Source organism: Epinephelus moara, chromosome 2 (assembly GCF_006386435.1).
Source record: "Epinephelus moara isolate mb chromosome 2, YSFRI_EMoa_1.0, whole genome shotgun sequence".
Classification (NCBI taxonomy): Eukaryota; Metazoa; Chordata; class Actinopteri; order Perciformes; family Serranidae; genus Epinephelus; species Epinephelus moara.
Genome location: NC_065507.1, coordinates 39,758,178 through 39,775,458, shown reverse-complemented (window position 1 = coordinate 39,775,458; position 17,281 = coordinate 39,758,178). Strand labels below are relative to the sequence as shown.

At 40.0% G+C, this 17,281-nt stretch overlaps 1 protein-coding gene and 1 long non-coding RNA gene across 5 annotated transcripts in view; both read right to left on the bottom strand.

Moving 5' to 3' along the window:
- LOC126397419 (RNA-binding protein Musashi homolog 2-like) overlaps nt 1-17,281 on the bottom strand; it is a 499,199-nt gene that overhangs the window by 240,272 nt on the left and 241,646 nt on the right. The gene's annotated exons all lie outside the window — the stretch shown is intronic.
- LOC126397714 (uncharacterized) lies at nt 8,427-10,342 on the bottom strand. Its single transcript, XR_007570697.1, has 2 exons — nt 9,674-10,342; nt 8,427-8,889 (listed from the first exon to the last, which is right to left on the bottom strand). It is a non-coding gene; the product is annotated as an uncharacterized LOC126397714 (long non-coding RNA).

The following is a 17,281-nucleotide window of genomic DNA, read 5'->3' as shown; positions in this document are numbered from 1 at the left end:
GGGATGTCGTTGCTGTAAAGCCCTGTGAGGCAAATTGTGATTTGTGATATTGGGCTTTATAAATAAAATTGATTGATTGATTGATTGAACCCTGAATCACCCCTATCAGAATGCTGGCTCTTTGTAGCAGTGGAAAAGCAGTGGTTTGGGCTTTTGTGGTTGAGTGTGTTTTGTGCAGCGATTATCATGATCTTGATTATGATCTTGCCAGGTAATGTGATGACACTATGGACAGAGTCAGAGAGAAAAGTAAAAAAGAAAAAAGAAAAAAAGAAACTCCTACCTTACTAAGTGGTTCTGAAGCTTTTGACTGTATCAACTTCATCAACAGATGGAAATGTATGTGGATGTTCTTTTAGGACTTCTGTCAGTAATGTACGTCTCTGTATGACTGGTGGAAGCTGAGCAGCCATCAGCCACTCTTGTAGCGTGCAATAGATTCATAATGAATAAACGGCAGTCATAAACAGAATGGCTGTATACCCTACAGAGTGCTCTCATGCAGTGTTCGCATGTATATCTGCACGAGTAATAAGTATGTAACCCATGTATTCATAAGCCCCACAATCTGGAAGGTTGTGATCATGTGACCAATTTGCTGAGGGGAATAAAGAAGAAAGTAGTATACAGAGCGAAACTCTGCATAAAAAGGAAGGTGGCAGTGGAAGGATCAAACAAATACACAACTTTCCCCAGAGGACAGGTGTTCAAGTCCTGTGGGAAAACAAGTGAACATTTGAGATTAATCTTATTTTAAGGTATGTTGTCTCAATGTCAGTACGTAGTACATAAATTCACTTTAGGTACGCAACGTGACGATTCCCAAACATGATTTTTTTCTAAACCTTCCTTAACTGGTAGGGGTGCTAATTTGTTGTTAGATGTACAAACCATTGTAGGAACATATTCCTAAGAATTCACATGGACAATTGTATGAGGATACATTGCACCCCATTAGGATGTAATTGAGAACTATCATGGCAGTCAATAAATAGTATGGCTTTAAACAAATACCCTACTGAGGTTGCAACACAGTACTGTTAGCACCTTTTCATATCCAAAGAGCAACAGCCAGTCTCACTCGAAAGTTGTCAAATCCAGCACCTGGTCAGTGACTTCTGGTGTCAGATGCTGATGATAAAAGCTATCCTTTCATATCAGCATGACACGCGGCCGTTTACCTTTACTGTTTAATGACACCCAGCAGGGTCAGGGGGGAAATGTGGCGGAACAACAACGAAAGCTCAGGTGGCTGAGGTCCAAGTATGGTGGGTGGGATAGTTTGATGGATGGGTCCAACAACCACAAACTTTTACCCGGGAACCCGGTGTTCACTTCCCATAAGATTGTAAAGCCAAACCCTGTTCTTTTTTCCTAAACCCCACCACATGTGTGTTGAATGAAAAAAAGAGTCCATTTGTGATGTTGTACTGACATAGCGCGTTTATTTTGAAAGAGACTGTTTGCAAACTCAACCTTTCTGGATGCATGTATCAGGCAGAACTTGACACGACGTTCCAGAACATCAACAACCAACACACCCAGGGTACCTTGCACGCCATTATCTCAACCTGGAAAGTTCATGACCAAATGCCGTTATGTAATAAGGTCAGAGTGAGAATGTGTTGGTGTAACTCACTCACTGTCACTCACGGACAGACTTTGTTGTTTATAGGGCTGACCTTGCATGCTATAGTCCAGCTATAACAAACTAAAAGGGAGAAATTTATATTTTATATATTTTTGGTTTGATGATGGTGCCTCCTAGTTTTGCATTTATCAGCAGAATACCAAACAAACAGACCAACATGACCCCCCAGCCAACTGAGTCAAATGTTTTGTACAGCATCACATTACACTATCTGTAGGCACAACAGTCATTATTTCTATGACCACAAGAGGCCACCTGTCAGAAAACATAAAAATAAGCATCTGAACAAAAACCCATGCTGTCATTTTACCAGTAGGGACAGTCTCTTCTGGTCACCTGTTCACCGGAATTAGCTCAATAATACACTTGTGCATTAATGAAAAATAATACATTAAGAGGCAAACCATTATCCACTTCTCATCCTGGGTGTATTTCACAGAGACTTTCAGCAGCAGTTACTGCAGATCATGCGGAACTGAAATTCTATGGTGAGCCAATGATTCAAGTGACATGAGTGACATGTGCTGTAGCTCTTATCAATTTGGTCAATTAATCATCAATATGGATCAGCTCCACAGGAGCAGGACAATAAGGGGCCAAAAGCCGCTTCTCAGAAAATATCAGTAACCCAATATCAGCAGAGTAATATTTGACATTAAGCCTATTAATATTATTCAGATAGAATTAGTCTGGAGAGAGAGAGAGAGAGAGAGAGAGAGAGAAACAGAGAGAAACAGAGACAGAAAGTCTTTAAGAGGAGGAGAGGGAGAAGGAGCTCAGGTGCTCCTTGCGGACATCCATTATACAGCAGAGATGACACAACAGCCAAGGACAGCTGATTTCCAAATTAACCTCTGTGTGTGTGNTGAATAATAAAAAAGTCAAACACATGAGAAGGTGCATAAGATGTTTTAACAGCAATTACATTTTCAGCTTGTATGAACTTTTGCTCTGATATGCATGAGAAAGATAATTACGGAGCATGTGGCAGATTGACACCTGCAAGCTAAACCCCAGGAAAAGCTTACCAGTACTGGAAATTCTGATTACTTTCTCCATGCTTTCTGTATTACACTCTAGCATAAAACCAGGAATATTGAATGCCATGATTCACTCTATACAGATTATAAACGAGAGGAATGGACACGCGTTTTGTTTGGGGAGTTGCCACCAGAGTAGACCAAGACTGTGGCTTCAGCAAACATTCAGAATATCTCAAGTTCATTATATTTTGTCAAATCCATCCTTTTAGGGTTGGCTGTGATCTTTATAGCGCTTAGTGAGGGGTTTTTTTTTTCTTTTTTTTCCCCCAAGAACCTCTAAGGTGTTTCCCTCAGAAATTATAAATTTGCGTTGGGTTGACAAGTGAAGGCTAAAGTCCCGGAAGGTAACTTTTTTTTTTTTTTTTTTTTTTTAAATCATATGCGCCGGAATTATTACCCTGAGTGAAAAAGTTAATTATCTTGTGGGACCAAGTTATTTTCTTGTGTGCACAAGTTCATTACCTTGTGGGAACAGGCTAATTATCTCATGGGAAAAAGTATATTTTCATGTGGGATCAAATTATTCTCTTGTAGGAACAAGTTAATTATGTTGCAGGCATTAATTAATTATTAATTATCTTCTTGGACCAAATTATTTTATTGTGCACACAAGTTAATTATCTTGTGGGAACAAGTTAATTACCTTGTGGGAACAAGTTAATTACGTTGTAGAAACAAGTTATTCTCTTGTAGGAACAGTTTTGTGTGACTTTGACCTTAATTTTCACAGCATTTTCACTACTTCTATTCCTAATTCTATTTCAAAATTTTGCTTTCCACATATTTTTTTTAATCTTTATTGCCACAATAGAAAGAGCAGGGTCAGGGAGGAGACAGTGGACCAGAGGCCAGCAAGGATGATCATGCAGGGTCTTCACAGGTGAGAAGAGAATATAACTGGCTGAGAGAAAATATCTATAGCATAAAAGTGACTTTGCGATTAATTTCCACAGCTATGTCACCACTGCTATTCTTAATTCTATTTATAAATTTTGCTTTGCACAGTTATTATCTGTATTATTGCAACAGATAGAGGAGTGACAGGGAGGAACCAGGCAGGTATTTGGCACTTAATTATCTGGCTACTTACCCTGTAGATTCTCGAGGGTCATTCTGTGTCAATTCAACCAGAGTTTGGCAGCTAAAACTTGAGATTTTGATATAATTTTAAGGAACTAAAGTCGGTCGGTCCCCTGGTGCTGTACTGTGGCTGTTTGTGGTTATGTGGTTCTTTAGCCGCTAAGGAGAGGTGCAATGGAATGCGAGAGGATGATAAATCATTCAATAGACCTCTGAACAATTTGTCCCCCTCACTTCTGAAATGATGGCTACCCCCCTGATCACGCCCACTCGCTCGCTGTGAATTCTCCAGATGACTACCTGTAGACATATGGGCTCAAACGGACATTCCATGGACTTTGCTCTTGAGAGCTGGCTGGGTAAAGTCGATTTAATGTCTGATCCTACTGATTTGGAGATTTTTGTATTGAACAGCCTGGGGCAAAAATAATGAAAACAGTATTAATAACAAGCGCCGATTTTATCGGCTCTTTTATTGTTATTGTTATTTTTAAGTTTTAGTTTTAGTTTTACTTTTAGTTTTGGTTTCATGTATCATCATGCTGCAACCTTTCTCCTGCTCTCTGCATGTTGGGGCTGAGCTCCTCCTCACAGCACACAAACTCAGACACACACACACACACACACACACACACTCAGAGACACGAAAACACAAAAGAGTGAAGTCAGACAACAGCAGATAGGCCATGGTGCAGATGAAGGGAATTTCACTCCAAGATTACTCTTGTTGACAACAACTACGCTTGTTACTGTAAGTAAGCGCAATAAAACCTCTGCCAGTAAAAAGTTAGTGCTTTATTAATACAAGCGTTCAACATGGAGAAAGTAATATTTCAATCTGCTCTGTCCGCAGACACTCATTCACCGATATTATGGTTTACAAGTTCAGTTTATACAAGCGCATTGCGCTAGCGAGGCTAACTAAAATGAAAGCTGTCTGTATGCAGTCTAACACTTTCTCTGAGAATGCACCTGAGGTAGCCGACCTGCAGACAGTGAGTCTCCTCAGTATAGGGGGGACAGAGAGCAGGCTGAATGATTGTTCACATTGTTCTTCATGCTCAGATAACATTACTTTTTCACTCAGGATTATATTTCTTTTATTGACATGCTAGATCTGTTTCCAGTTAGATATTATTGAGTTTGTGTCACTGAAATTCAACTGTGCTGTTCTGTCAGGAGATGCAGCAATTAACAAAAAACAATTGTTTTGTCCATGAACCTTGACAATTTTTACTGAGCTGAATGTTTCATTTTTGTTGAATAATCTTGTTGTTAATCTGTGTTTTATGGGAAGTTTTATGAAAAAGATGATGGTTTGGGTTAAAATGAAAAGATTTCGTCCAGAGGGGTCTCTCTGACAGAAAGCCCTGAAGGTTAACTTATCCCCTTTGCTGTTTTATTTGTGTTAGTGGAGTCAGTTTAAAGTGAAATTTACTGTACTTATTAATTGTGTTGTTTATGTGTTTTATTACCTAAAGTAAAAAAGAAAGGGGTGGCAGCGTCTTCCGTGACAGGTTGTATTAAATTGGCATTTAATATCACCTAATATCGATCGCAGGCCCCTGAATCGTGGTAGACTTTGTAATATTGGAAAATATCATATCGTTGTCCAAAGAGTTGATATAATATTGTATCGTGATGAAACTGGTGACTTACACCCCTAATATATACATAGAATGATGAGAGCATATAATATGGGACTGTTGGAATGCTACTTTACAAGTAACCCCAGCAAGAGGGGCTACATGCAGAAAATGTGGGACATATGGATGCTTCAAAACCCAACATCTATACTGACAAAAAAACAACTCCTAGCCCAGTGATCCAACTGCTATCACAACCAGAGACTGATTATGTACAGCAAACATGCTATGGCAAGGGGGAGCCAGGACGACAGGCCAAAGTCAATGTCATCATCATCCCCACCCTCCGAGATTCGGTACCAAGCCCCAAGCCCTTACGACATAGATTCCCTTACAGTAAGGGCGAATGACCTGAGATTGAATAGAATGAATAAGCTGGAATCCCGGCACCCCAAAAGCCGATTACCAAGGCTAAGTGAGAAAGTACCCTCTGAAAGTCTGCTAGATGATGTGAATGCAGCACTAAAAACTATCCCCACTAGGACCATTACTGAGATGTACACCATGGATACCGGTTCCTAGAGATTCTTGGCTACAAGATGAATACGATGAGCCACAAAGAGCGCTACCCTCCATGGAGAAGGAGGCTGGAGGCCAAGATCAAGGCAGTATGGACAGAGGTTAGTAAGCTCTCAGAGCCACAGAAAGGTGTGGATACTGGAGAGCTTGGAAATGTACATCATCAACAGGACACTAAGAGCCTTCATCAAGAACTCAGTGGGGCTGTGGAAATTGACTCTGGAGGCCAACTCAAACGTTATAGTTGTTTTTTTTTTTTTATAAGCTATAAAAAAGTTTTCAATAGGTGGCTTGCTGCTGAAAATGTCTGGCCCATCGATATTTTCTGGTTTTAAATCCGGCCTAATTGAATTTGTAATTACCTTGTTGGGTAACCTTAGAATGCAACCCAAAATTTGTCACAAGTAAGCACAGATCCACTGAGAGTAAACTGTAAATGGCACACATAATGAGAGTAAGACCAGGCAGGATGATTTTCCAGGAATATGCGTGATCACATTTCTTGCTTAGGTTGATCACTGCATAAGAGGCTCACCTGAGAGTAAAAGCCAAATGAATCAGCTTCAGGCTTTACATGGTGATGCCACAATCGATTAGAAATTGACTTCTGTGGTTTCCACATTGGCTTGTTCTTATTCAAAAACACAGCATGCTGTTAGAAAAATGGTCCATTACATGGGAATTCTGAAAAGGTAGAGTGTCACTGGTTATCCCTTCAACTCACTTCAATCTTAAAGAGGACATGAAACAACGGAACAGACACCAGCATAGGAGATGTGTGCATTATTAAGACATACTGACGAAATAAAAAGTCGGAAAAGTCAGCCTATTTTAGAGAAAATCCACTTTTTAAATGCATTTATGATACGTTTTGGGCCGTGCTCAGCACCATCTTTATTTTACGTCACTGCCTACGTCATCGGAGTGGTTGGTTGGTTTCACAACACTGTGTCTGTAGACGGAGGAAGACGAAGAAGCAGTAGTTTAGGAAATTTATGTCAGAGGACGAAGCCGAAAGATATATTGATCTATCATCAAACCCAGTGGCCTATGCTTTTGAGCCAGTGACGAGGAGGAGGGTGGAAAGTCACAATTTTACAGAGGAGGCGGCAGCTGCTCCGGACGAGGATGGCAGCACTGCATGGTGCATGTGCCAAAGTTACTGTCCGAAACTAAAAATGAACCACAACCCATATAAACATCCAGGCGTGAGAGTTTTCACCTAAAACTCATGTTATCCCACACCATACAGTCAGCGGTCATCACAGCTGATGCAAACCGCTAAAGAAACACTACTTACCGTGACTCCACGTTTTCCAAAGCAGTCAGTCAGGAATCCAAACGTAATAAAATCCCCATACATCAACTCCAATCCCGTTATCTTCCTCATCGTCATCCTGTTTATTCCTCTTGCCATGCATGCACTAAAGTTTTTTCTAGCTAGCTTTTCCTTCACATGGCTCGGCTGCCGAAAAGCCGTCACACGTGTCTAGTGGCAAATTAAAAAATAAATATACATGTGCATATATATGTCGGAGCCATCACGACACAATGTAAGGCACAATAATTTACTTTTTCAACCTAAAGTGTTGACCGTCCGTCCAGCAACCCGCTTGAGGCCTCACTTGATGTTGTGTTTACCACCGGGCCGGAATTAGCTCACAACAAAATTAGCATTTTTGATTAGCCGATGTTAGCGCTATCCGCTCGCTACTGCTAATGTTTAGTCATAACCAACATTACCATAACACTAAATAGTCAACAAGAACAGTAGCGGTGGCAGGCCTAATAATATATTGATGCATTTGGCAGTTATTCAGCATTTCATTCTAGTCTAGCTTTTACCTTTTACTGAACATACATTGTAGATATTTATGCAAATAGCACTGGAACTTTGTATTGGTCCTGAACTGCAGTGACACACAACAGACACTTCATGACTGATACTATCAGTCTCTAAAAACTACTAGTAACTATTACCCACTACAGCACCTAGTAAAAACACATTGTACATTAGTGCAAATCAGGAGGACATTGGTAATGTAGTGAGGTGCATGATTCTCCATGGACATTAGAAATAACTGTACATTGATACTTTTGATAGTCACAAAATAATAATAACTAGTAGAACTGTAGAAAAGAAGATAAGTCAGTGAGGAAAAGAACTGGTGACATTATGACATATGATTCTGGCTGCTACATTCTGTACCCAGGCTCCTACAAGAAATGTGATATTAACATTATAATTTTGTTTAATGTCCCTCAGAAGCAAAGCAAACATCCCCAGTGTTTACACACATCTTACACAAATCTTATGATAATAAAACACCAAATAATTATATTGATTCAACAAGCACTACAGCCAGAACTGGTATGGACATTTAACCAAAACTAATTACACCCAACCATCACTGAAACAAATCAGAGGATACATTGGATAGTTTTCTATGCATGGTTATCGAAAGAATAAAAACACAACAAAAAGTGTTTAGGGTATATGAATCTTTAATAAATCAGTAGTCAGGATGTAAGTACAAAGTCTTTCATGTTAAGGCTGATAACATCATTTGGGTACCTAAAAAGTGTACATTTGTGTTAACAGGTTAGGCAGGCATGCATGCAACTGGTGGCCAGCAGCAAATTCCCAGAGGCTGACATCAGTGAGGAGATAGAGCAGGTGACAGGCAGTGTGCACACCCTGACAGTCAGTGTCGGCACCCAGACCGATCCATTTCAACAGGATACAGAAGAGGGAGACAATAAGCAGTACATTTGCACAGGCACTTTGACAGATGACATACTTACCAACCAGGTCATAAACAATGACCACTCATACTGTACATCTGTGGAAGGCCAGGCCACACAGGCTGGAATCGGGACCCGGTTCTTCCTTCCCAAATGGCCCCTGGCCCAGAGGGTAAACTGTCTGTAGGCAGTCAACCTAAAGAGACTGATGGAAAAGAAATGTATTGGTTAGATTTGTCTCAATTTTTTAAGATCATAAACAAGTTGTTTGTTGTCAGGAAAGATATAACAGGGCGTCTTTTTTCTTTTATATGTGTCCACTTGTTAGAGTGTGAGAGTGGAAATCCATTTGGTAATTTATGTTAACTTGAGCCTTGCTTCATATCCACTTCTATGTATTATTCTATATCACCTACAAAGTACAAAATATTGAATCATTCCTTTCAGATTCCAGAATATACGTCAACTGTGTATTGCTCATCTCACTCAAAAGTTATTGAGGATGAACCCGTCTGAATGTCTGACATCAAACTGTCTGCGTCACGGTGTTTTGACAGCGGTTTCCCAAACGTTGGTTTCATAACGTGCTGCACAACACGATGTAAACAAACTACGTATAGAAAGCATTCATGTGGCATTATATTGTTATGTCAGGCCTCTCAGACATGTTCCGCATCTAACTGGCTCGTTCACCAGTAGCAATATGTAACATAGTCAGCTATGTGAACCGGCGAACTAACGTTAGGTACCAGCATTGATAGCTAATAGCTGTTAGCGTCAACTAGCTAACGCTATGGGTTAGCTAGCAATTAGTACCGGAGAAACGACATAAACAAAGACGTTTCGGTCAGACAACAACTGTATGTAAACAAACAGCACATGGAAACATTGTTCATATTCCTGGCCAACACCGTAGTGCATGCATTTGTTTTCTTTACTGCATACGGTTACTGAGTCATTCGCCCGCGGTTACAGCTAGCTTGACTTACCTGCTGGTGACGGGCGCTGCAGCGTCTCAGCTCTGACATCCCTCAGCGAAAGCATCGCTACCTCCAACACGTCCACCTCCCGGCACAGGGTGCTGAATGAGCGCACCATGGTGATGCAGGGGTGGTCATGGAGAAGATGGTCCAGACCAGCCTCCTGGCACCAAATGGACTCTGGCACAGTGGGCATCGCCACACTGACACCACGTAATGTTGCCGACACGCCCTTGACCCCAAATCACCGGCTCAACCACTTCTTCCTCCCGTACCACTGCTCGATTCCCACGCCTTATAGGCTCATATGCGTAGGCAATGGGGCTTGTCACAGACTCAACAGGCCTCTCCAGTTCGTCTTCCTCCATTGTCAAAAAGTGTGGCGCTCAACCCAGTTCAGAAATGCTCCACTGTCTTCACTTCACTGCGATCACTAGCTTGACAACCACTCCGGTGACGTCACGTCCGGCGACACAACAGACATGGCGCCGCCCTTTGTTTTAACAGCTGAACTTAAATGACAGGATTTTGAGATTCCTTTCATTTTCAGTGTTTAAACTAAAATTAGCTTTTTAGGGTGAGAGACCCTCTTTAAATTATGATAACTATGTTTAATGTTTCATGTCCTCTTTAATGTCAGCTGAACATGTATCTTTTTCCAAAACAGCATCTTGTTTGTGCTGTCAGTGTACTGGCTTGAGCTTTCACCACCCATTTGTAGCAGAATGACCACAATGCATCATTACAGCTCAGTGTCACCATCCCCTTCCATCCACCAGCACTATCACTTCCGTATCTCTCCTCTTCCATTGCCCCATCTAGCCATTCCACCTCCGTGACACCCCCTCTCCTCCCCCCAGCCCCCGACATCATTTCATCTCTTTCTCCAGCAGCCTATCTTGATGCGTCTTTCTTTCCCTGACAGTCCCATGCCGTCATACACTCCCCTCTCTGGACTGAGCCAGATAAGCAGGTAATTCATCATTGCAGTGAAGGGTACACACATGTACTCACACCCACACACACCGGGAGGCTCTTATCAGTGCTTCACAAGGATTGTGCCAAGCTCATGCCGGGTCTCTGTCTGAAAGTGACCCGCAGCCTCTGAGCACCAAATTACCATGACAACATTCAAATTATCCTCAGCGAATGACAAGAGACAAATTAATATATTTCCCATCATCCGTCCATGCCCACAGCCCTCAATTTGTGCTTCTATTATTTGGAGGGGAGAAAGAATGGTTTAACCAAACCCAGGGTGTGTAAGGAAGGCCTTTATAAATGCAAATTACCCTGGCTGCTTTTCTCTGCTGAGAACAATGCTGAAAAATAGCAGTTTGGCCTGTTAAAAGTGATACCACTTCCACTTCATTTCTCTCTTTCTGCCACCTCTTTTTTTTATTTACAATGCACAAAAAAGCCTGGGAACAGCAAATTCAATTCATGCGGCACAATAAAACACAATCATGCCGGAATGTGGCATATTTCAGCTGACAGATTCATAAAAGTGTCGCTGGCATAATTGAGTCAAGAATGAAGAGGAAATGATGATGAAGATGGTGATGATGATTATGGCTGGGTAGCACTGTCAAGAGGAGTGATTGTGTAGGAGAAAGAGAAGAAGCTGTTATTCCTCCACTTGCCTTTCAGAATAATATAAAGCCTCAGCAGACACAAGATGTTCAACAATTTTGAATTACAATTTAAAACTGTTTTACAGTCAAGAAAGATATCAATTCCGCATATGCGAGCCTTTGAGAAAGAGGTGTCATGAAGCAGAAAAACATTTCAATGGCATTGGGTAATTCTCCCATCACACAGAGTTCAGTTCAGTTCAGTTAAGACAACTTTATTGGTTTCAAAAGAGCAAATCATTTGCAGCTTTGCCCAGTCCATACAAAATATACAATATTCAAACACTCAAAAGACTCACAGGTGAGGCAGCTATATGTCTGAGACACAGGTCAACATAGGCTACATAGATCGATAACAGGGAACGATGAATAAATAAAATAACCCATCTGTTATAGTTCATATATAACAGAGCTAAAAGTGTACTTTATTAATTCTCGTTGCTAAACTATATTTGTGAGTTTTATTTCTCATTTAAAATTTCTGTTGAGTATTTGTGAATATTATCTCTCTGACTTATTTTTATTCAACATTATTTTTAATGTTTCCTGTGGAAATTATCTTGATGCACATCGCCTCTTCTGGTCTCCTGGGTTTTGCATAGTTTGCCCCAGGAATGAGTCCTAAAACCCTGAAAAGAGTTAGTATTTTACCACTCACAATTCCCTCGCCTCTAAGTCAAAGAGTGTTTTTTTTTTAATGGGTTTTTGGTTAGATGCCTGAAATAAGGTCTGTGGTTAAAACAAGTTTTAGAGACTTTAATATTTTCTACAACATAAAATATGCCTGTAAGTACAACAGTGGTGTATTTTGAAGCTTTTTTATATCTTAAAAAAGGTGATTGCTAACAAGTGGCTAGATGAAACTACAGAACTTCATCGTAGCCTTGATGACGGCGCAACATTGAGACATGCAACCATGGTGTAGTTCATTTATACTCTAACTTAAGCTTTTTACTCTTGGCGATTGCATGTAGGCTTCAAAAATCATAATAGTGGTGTTCATTTGTGAAGATTATCTTGCTGTACCAAACATGTAAGCATCATAAATGTTTGTTTGCCACAGATCTTATTTTCTGTAATAATTCAAAATGGAAAAATCCGATAGGCTTTTTGAGGAGGGAACCAGGGTGATACTAACTTCCAAGCTGGCCTACAGAAAAGCGGCATCCCTCACACTAAAAAATGCTCCTGTGCTATTTTATTATTTTTCTTTGAAAACTGAGCAGTTTATCTGGTAATCTTTGCTGCATATAATTTACTGTTTTTACTGTCACATACTGCCAGCTACTTTGAGGTGTTTCTGCAGGTGCTCACTAATGTATGTTTTATACAATGTTGAGCAGTAGTGTCTTTACAAGTAGCAACGTTACTAACTTAACATTTCTCAGTAGCGTGGTAGTAACGTCACTACTTTCTGAGTCCAATAGCTTTTGAGTAGCGGTGTTGATTAATTGACCAAGTAATGCAGTAGCATCCACAAAAGTTACAAGTTCTTTTTCCAAGCAAAATGTCTGAAGTGCAGTGCACAGTTTTTCTGCTGAGGTCTGGATAAAAGGATGGTAAAACTGAGGATAAGTAATTTGACTGCCACCAGCACCACACTGAGCCATGTAGACGAGGGGAAACACTTCCGTATGACATCACATACTAATCCTTCAGTTTACTCTGCTTGCTGCTTCACTATTGGCTTTTCTTGCGACTGGTATGTGATAAAATATAAGTTTTGAGCCATGACTCCTACTACTCTGGCACCCAATAACACAAGACCACATTTTAAGACTCCTGTGTAGCCTACAACCCTGTGGTGTAGAACCGTGTTTTGCCTCCAGCTAAAAAAGTGACATCATTGTGACATTGGACATAAAAGGGTTGATTGAAGGACATCTTCAAATGTCAGAGTCTTCAAAAAAAAGAAAAAAGAAGGAAGTTTTAATTTAAGTCTGTTATTTTAAAATAAACAGATCAGCTGAACATTTTTGCGTGCCTTTCTGTTTGGCTGACAGTTCTTCTTATCACTAAGATAATGCTGATTTGACAAAAAGTCAAAAAATAAAAAGTAACTTTGCTATTAGCAAGCTACTTTTGCCATTTTCTCGTAGCTTAGCTTGCTACATTTCCCAGGGGATAGCTTCAATGTAGTGAAACTTTATTTTGATGTGGAGTAACTGATGTGTGTGTGATGTGGCTTAGCTCACTATATTTTCCAAGTAGCTTGCCTGACACTGGTTTTGTAGATGATTTTCATTTAACTATTTGGCACTATTTGTATTACGGCCTTGTGTTTGGTGACCAGTGTAGCACTACAGTTTTTAATATCCACTTCCTGGAATAAAAGTCTGTTATTTTGCATGTTTTGGTGCAGAGGTGCAGAAATAAGTCACCAGAAGGCAAATAATGTGCCATATGGTCTTCTGCAGTTATATGTTTATTGTTTAATGTTAACTTTCACTGTCTCTGTTAAGATTCCACCCAACACACCCACTTTAATACTTTGCCGCCTGGTTTCAATGTTTTGCCTTTTAAATACAAATTTTCTTGCTTTTAAGGAGTTTTATTGTTATAATTTAAATTAAATATTTTCCATCTAATTTGGATAGCTCTTGGCTTATAAAGTGTACATAATATAATGTTAAATTAATGTATCTGAATTTTAAGGAAAAAAATCTAATCACAGACACATGTTTCGAATTGCTGAGAGAGCAGAGGCGCACAAATAAGTGACCAGAGGGCAATTTAAGCGCCATACTGTCTTCTACAGGAGAAAATAAATGCCAGAAAATTATTTATATATAAGTTGTCATCAGTCCATGCCCCATCCACATCTGTTACACATATAGAGGACCAAGTTTGACACACACACACACACACACAAACACACACACATAATTCACTCCTGTTGGCATTTTGTAGCCTGACAGCAGAAGGAATGAAGGACTTAGAGTAGCGCAGAGTAGTCACATATCTTTGATTCATGGGAGGATACTTAAATGGAATTTATCACACACTATAAAAAATACAGACAAATTAAATGACATCAAGAAATAAACATAATTTACCAAAACCTGAGCGTATTTGAGCATGGTTCTATTTTGGTGGTGAATGGAGGATGAGTGGGTAACTTGGGTTGAAAACTTTAGTTGCACAGCAGGGAACAACAAAGGCTGATCTGCAGGGGGCTGATACACTGCAGGCTCTCTGTCAGTCACACATAACTGCACAGCACAGCACAGCACAGCACAGCACACACACACACACACACACACACACACACACACACACACACACACACACACACACACATTCAGGAAAGTCAGGGGAAATGTACACCTTACATGCTGACATTAACATTGTACAGAGCCTGGTGGGTGTCATAGGAAGAAGAAAATCATTTGTGTGGAAAAACGTATACATTGTGTCTCTAAATGAACAATTCATGTTCTCAAATTTCTTAAACACTGCACACAAATCAACATGTGAGGGATGTCAGAGATAATACACTATTCAAGAGGCAGAGAGGCAAAATCTGAGGTAGATCCATCATTCTCTGTCCAAATTTAAAACCAGGCTTTTCCCACATAAATATCTACCGCCACATTATGATTTTCTATTTTAATAGCTGGACCATTCAATAGGAGTGCTGTTGGAATAGATATATGTATATATATATAAATATCTATCTATATATCTATATCTATCTATCTATATATATATATATATATATATATATATATATATATATGTGTGTGTGTATATATAGCGTTCACATAGAGCACCACCAAGTATTTTGCTTTAATGCTAACTTACAAATCAAAACTAATTTTGAGTGTACCGCACCCTTTTGAGGTGTTGAGAGGATGGTGAGTTTGAACACTTAGCATGTACATTTTGCTAAACATCTTTGCTGCCTTTGAAGCAGCCTGTGGCTCACAGAAGCCTCCTTATCATCATCAGCTGTAATAGCTGGGGGGTTTTCGCAGTAGCATTTGACAAGCTTTGGCTAGAAGTAGAATGTTTCAGCCAATCATCTGTCCATTAATTAATCACAATCTCTTTCAAAGAGATGCAAATAATACACTTTTATTGCACTACTTTTCTTTTAAAGATTTAGTTGGGCCCATTAGTTACAGTACTTTTGTACAATAATATAAATTTGTTGCTAGGTTATATTATTACAGGTTACAATAAGCCACCCAGCAGTATTTAAGTTATTAAAATGACCACCTTTATCTGCTGCAGCATCAGTGTTATAAACACATTAGTTATTAAGAACAACCTAAAATTTTGTTACAATTGGCCCAGGTCTCCCCTATCTGAAAATATTGAGTTAGTCTCTCAGAATAATGAGTAATGTTCTGAAAATAACTTAGTGCCTGAAAATAATTACTTAAATCATTTTGAAAAAGTTGCTCATTAAGAGACTTACATTTTAAAATAACATTAACATTAATTAATAGACAAAATCTTTTTTTTTTTTAGTTTATAATATGAAGAATTGTAAAATGTCACTTTTATGTGGTAGTTCAGACATTGACAGTGACGATGTGCTGTTGAATGTTTGCATCAAAAGTCCTACAGTTGACTCAGTGTGACGACGTGTGTGAAAGTGTGGGGGCTGGAAAGCTGTTCAGATCGCACATTCACACATTCAGTAGGAACAAAAAGGTTCATGGTAATGTTAATGATGTGTGGGGGCTGCCTCTAATGCCTTTAATGGACAGGAGAGAGTGAAATGGGGGAGTGAGAGAGAGTGGGGGGATGACATGCAGAAAATGGTTGTGAGCTGGAGTCGCACATGACTTAGAGACTAAAATAATTACTTCTTGTCTTTCGCACATTCTGTAAACGGAGTGGGGTGGTCTAACAGCAATCTAACAGCACCATAAATTACATTTAGCCATAATAATGGTATTATATATTTATATATACTATATTACTATATTTATTACTATATAACATTATTATCATTACCACTGCAGATAAACTCAGCCGCTTAAACTAATGATTCAAATGCAGTTTTGTTCTTGCTGTACTATCGCTCAGTTCCCAGCCGTATCACTTTAATTTTCATGCAATTCTTTTGAATAACAAAACGCTGAAACATAATATTTATGACCTATGATATGGTAGCCTGATAATCATTAAATATGCTCTGTGTAGAAAGCTCTCTTCCACAATCACAGTAATAAGAAGCGCAGTAAACCGCTTCAGCTTCCACACTCACTGCTCCTCCTGGTGGATAGACAGACCATTGCAACTGGTTTCTACAAATTAAACTTAGGGGCGTTGCCAGTTGCCCCTGTATTCTCTACGTCATCGCGGGGAATCTCATTACAGCTACGAGCCTGGCCAGGTGATGACAGGGGCCTGTCACGGATTAGTCAGGGCTCTACCACAGCCCAAAAGGAAATTTGAAGTGGCGGCAACTGTAACAGGCTGAAGTTGACACAGCGTCAAATGACCTCAACAACCAACGCACCCAAGGAACCTTGCGCATCACATCTCAACATGGAAAGTCCATGGCCAAACGTCAATATGTGATCAGGTTCAAGTGAGAATGTGTTGGGTAGAGGGTTACTGCTAGCCTTTGTTAGACAGATAAACAAGGATGTGGTTCTGTATAGTTTATCATAGTCTGTATTCGGGCTGCACGATTAATCGTAATAAAATCGTGATCTCGATTCATATGCATATGCGATCTAATTTGTCAATGACGGCAATTCTGCCGGCCCCGTCCGTGCCGGGAGTCGGGACATCATCTGCATGAAAACAAGCGCTCCCAACGACGCAGCATTATACCACGTGATGCAGAGCGACAGCCAGCCGGCAGTTTGGAAAGCAGCGAGACAGTGGGGGAGACACACTGCTCACTGTAGCCTCAGTTTGTGCCTCATACAGATCTGCTGGTAAAGTTAACTTAGCGTTAGCAAGCGTGATAAAAGACGGCAGAGAGGCGACGTTATGCAAATAAACCAAAGATTTATTA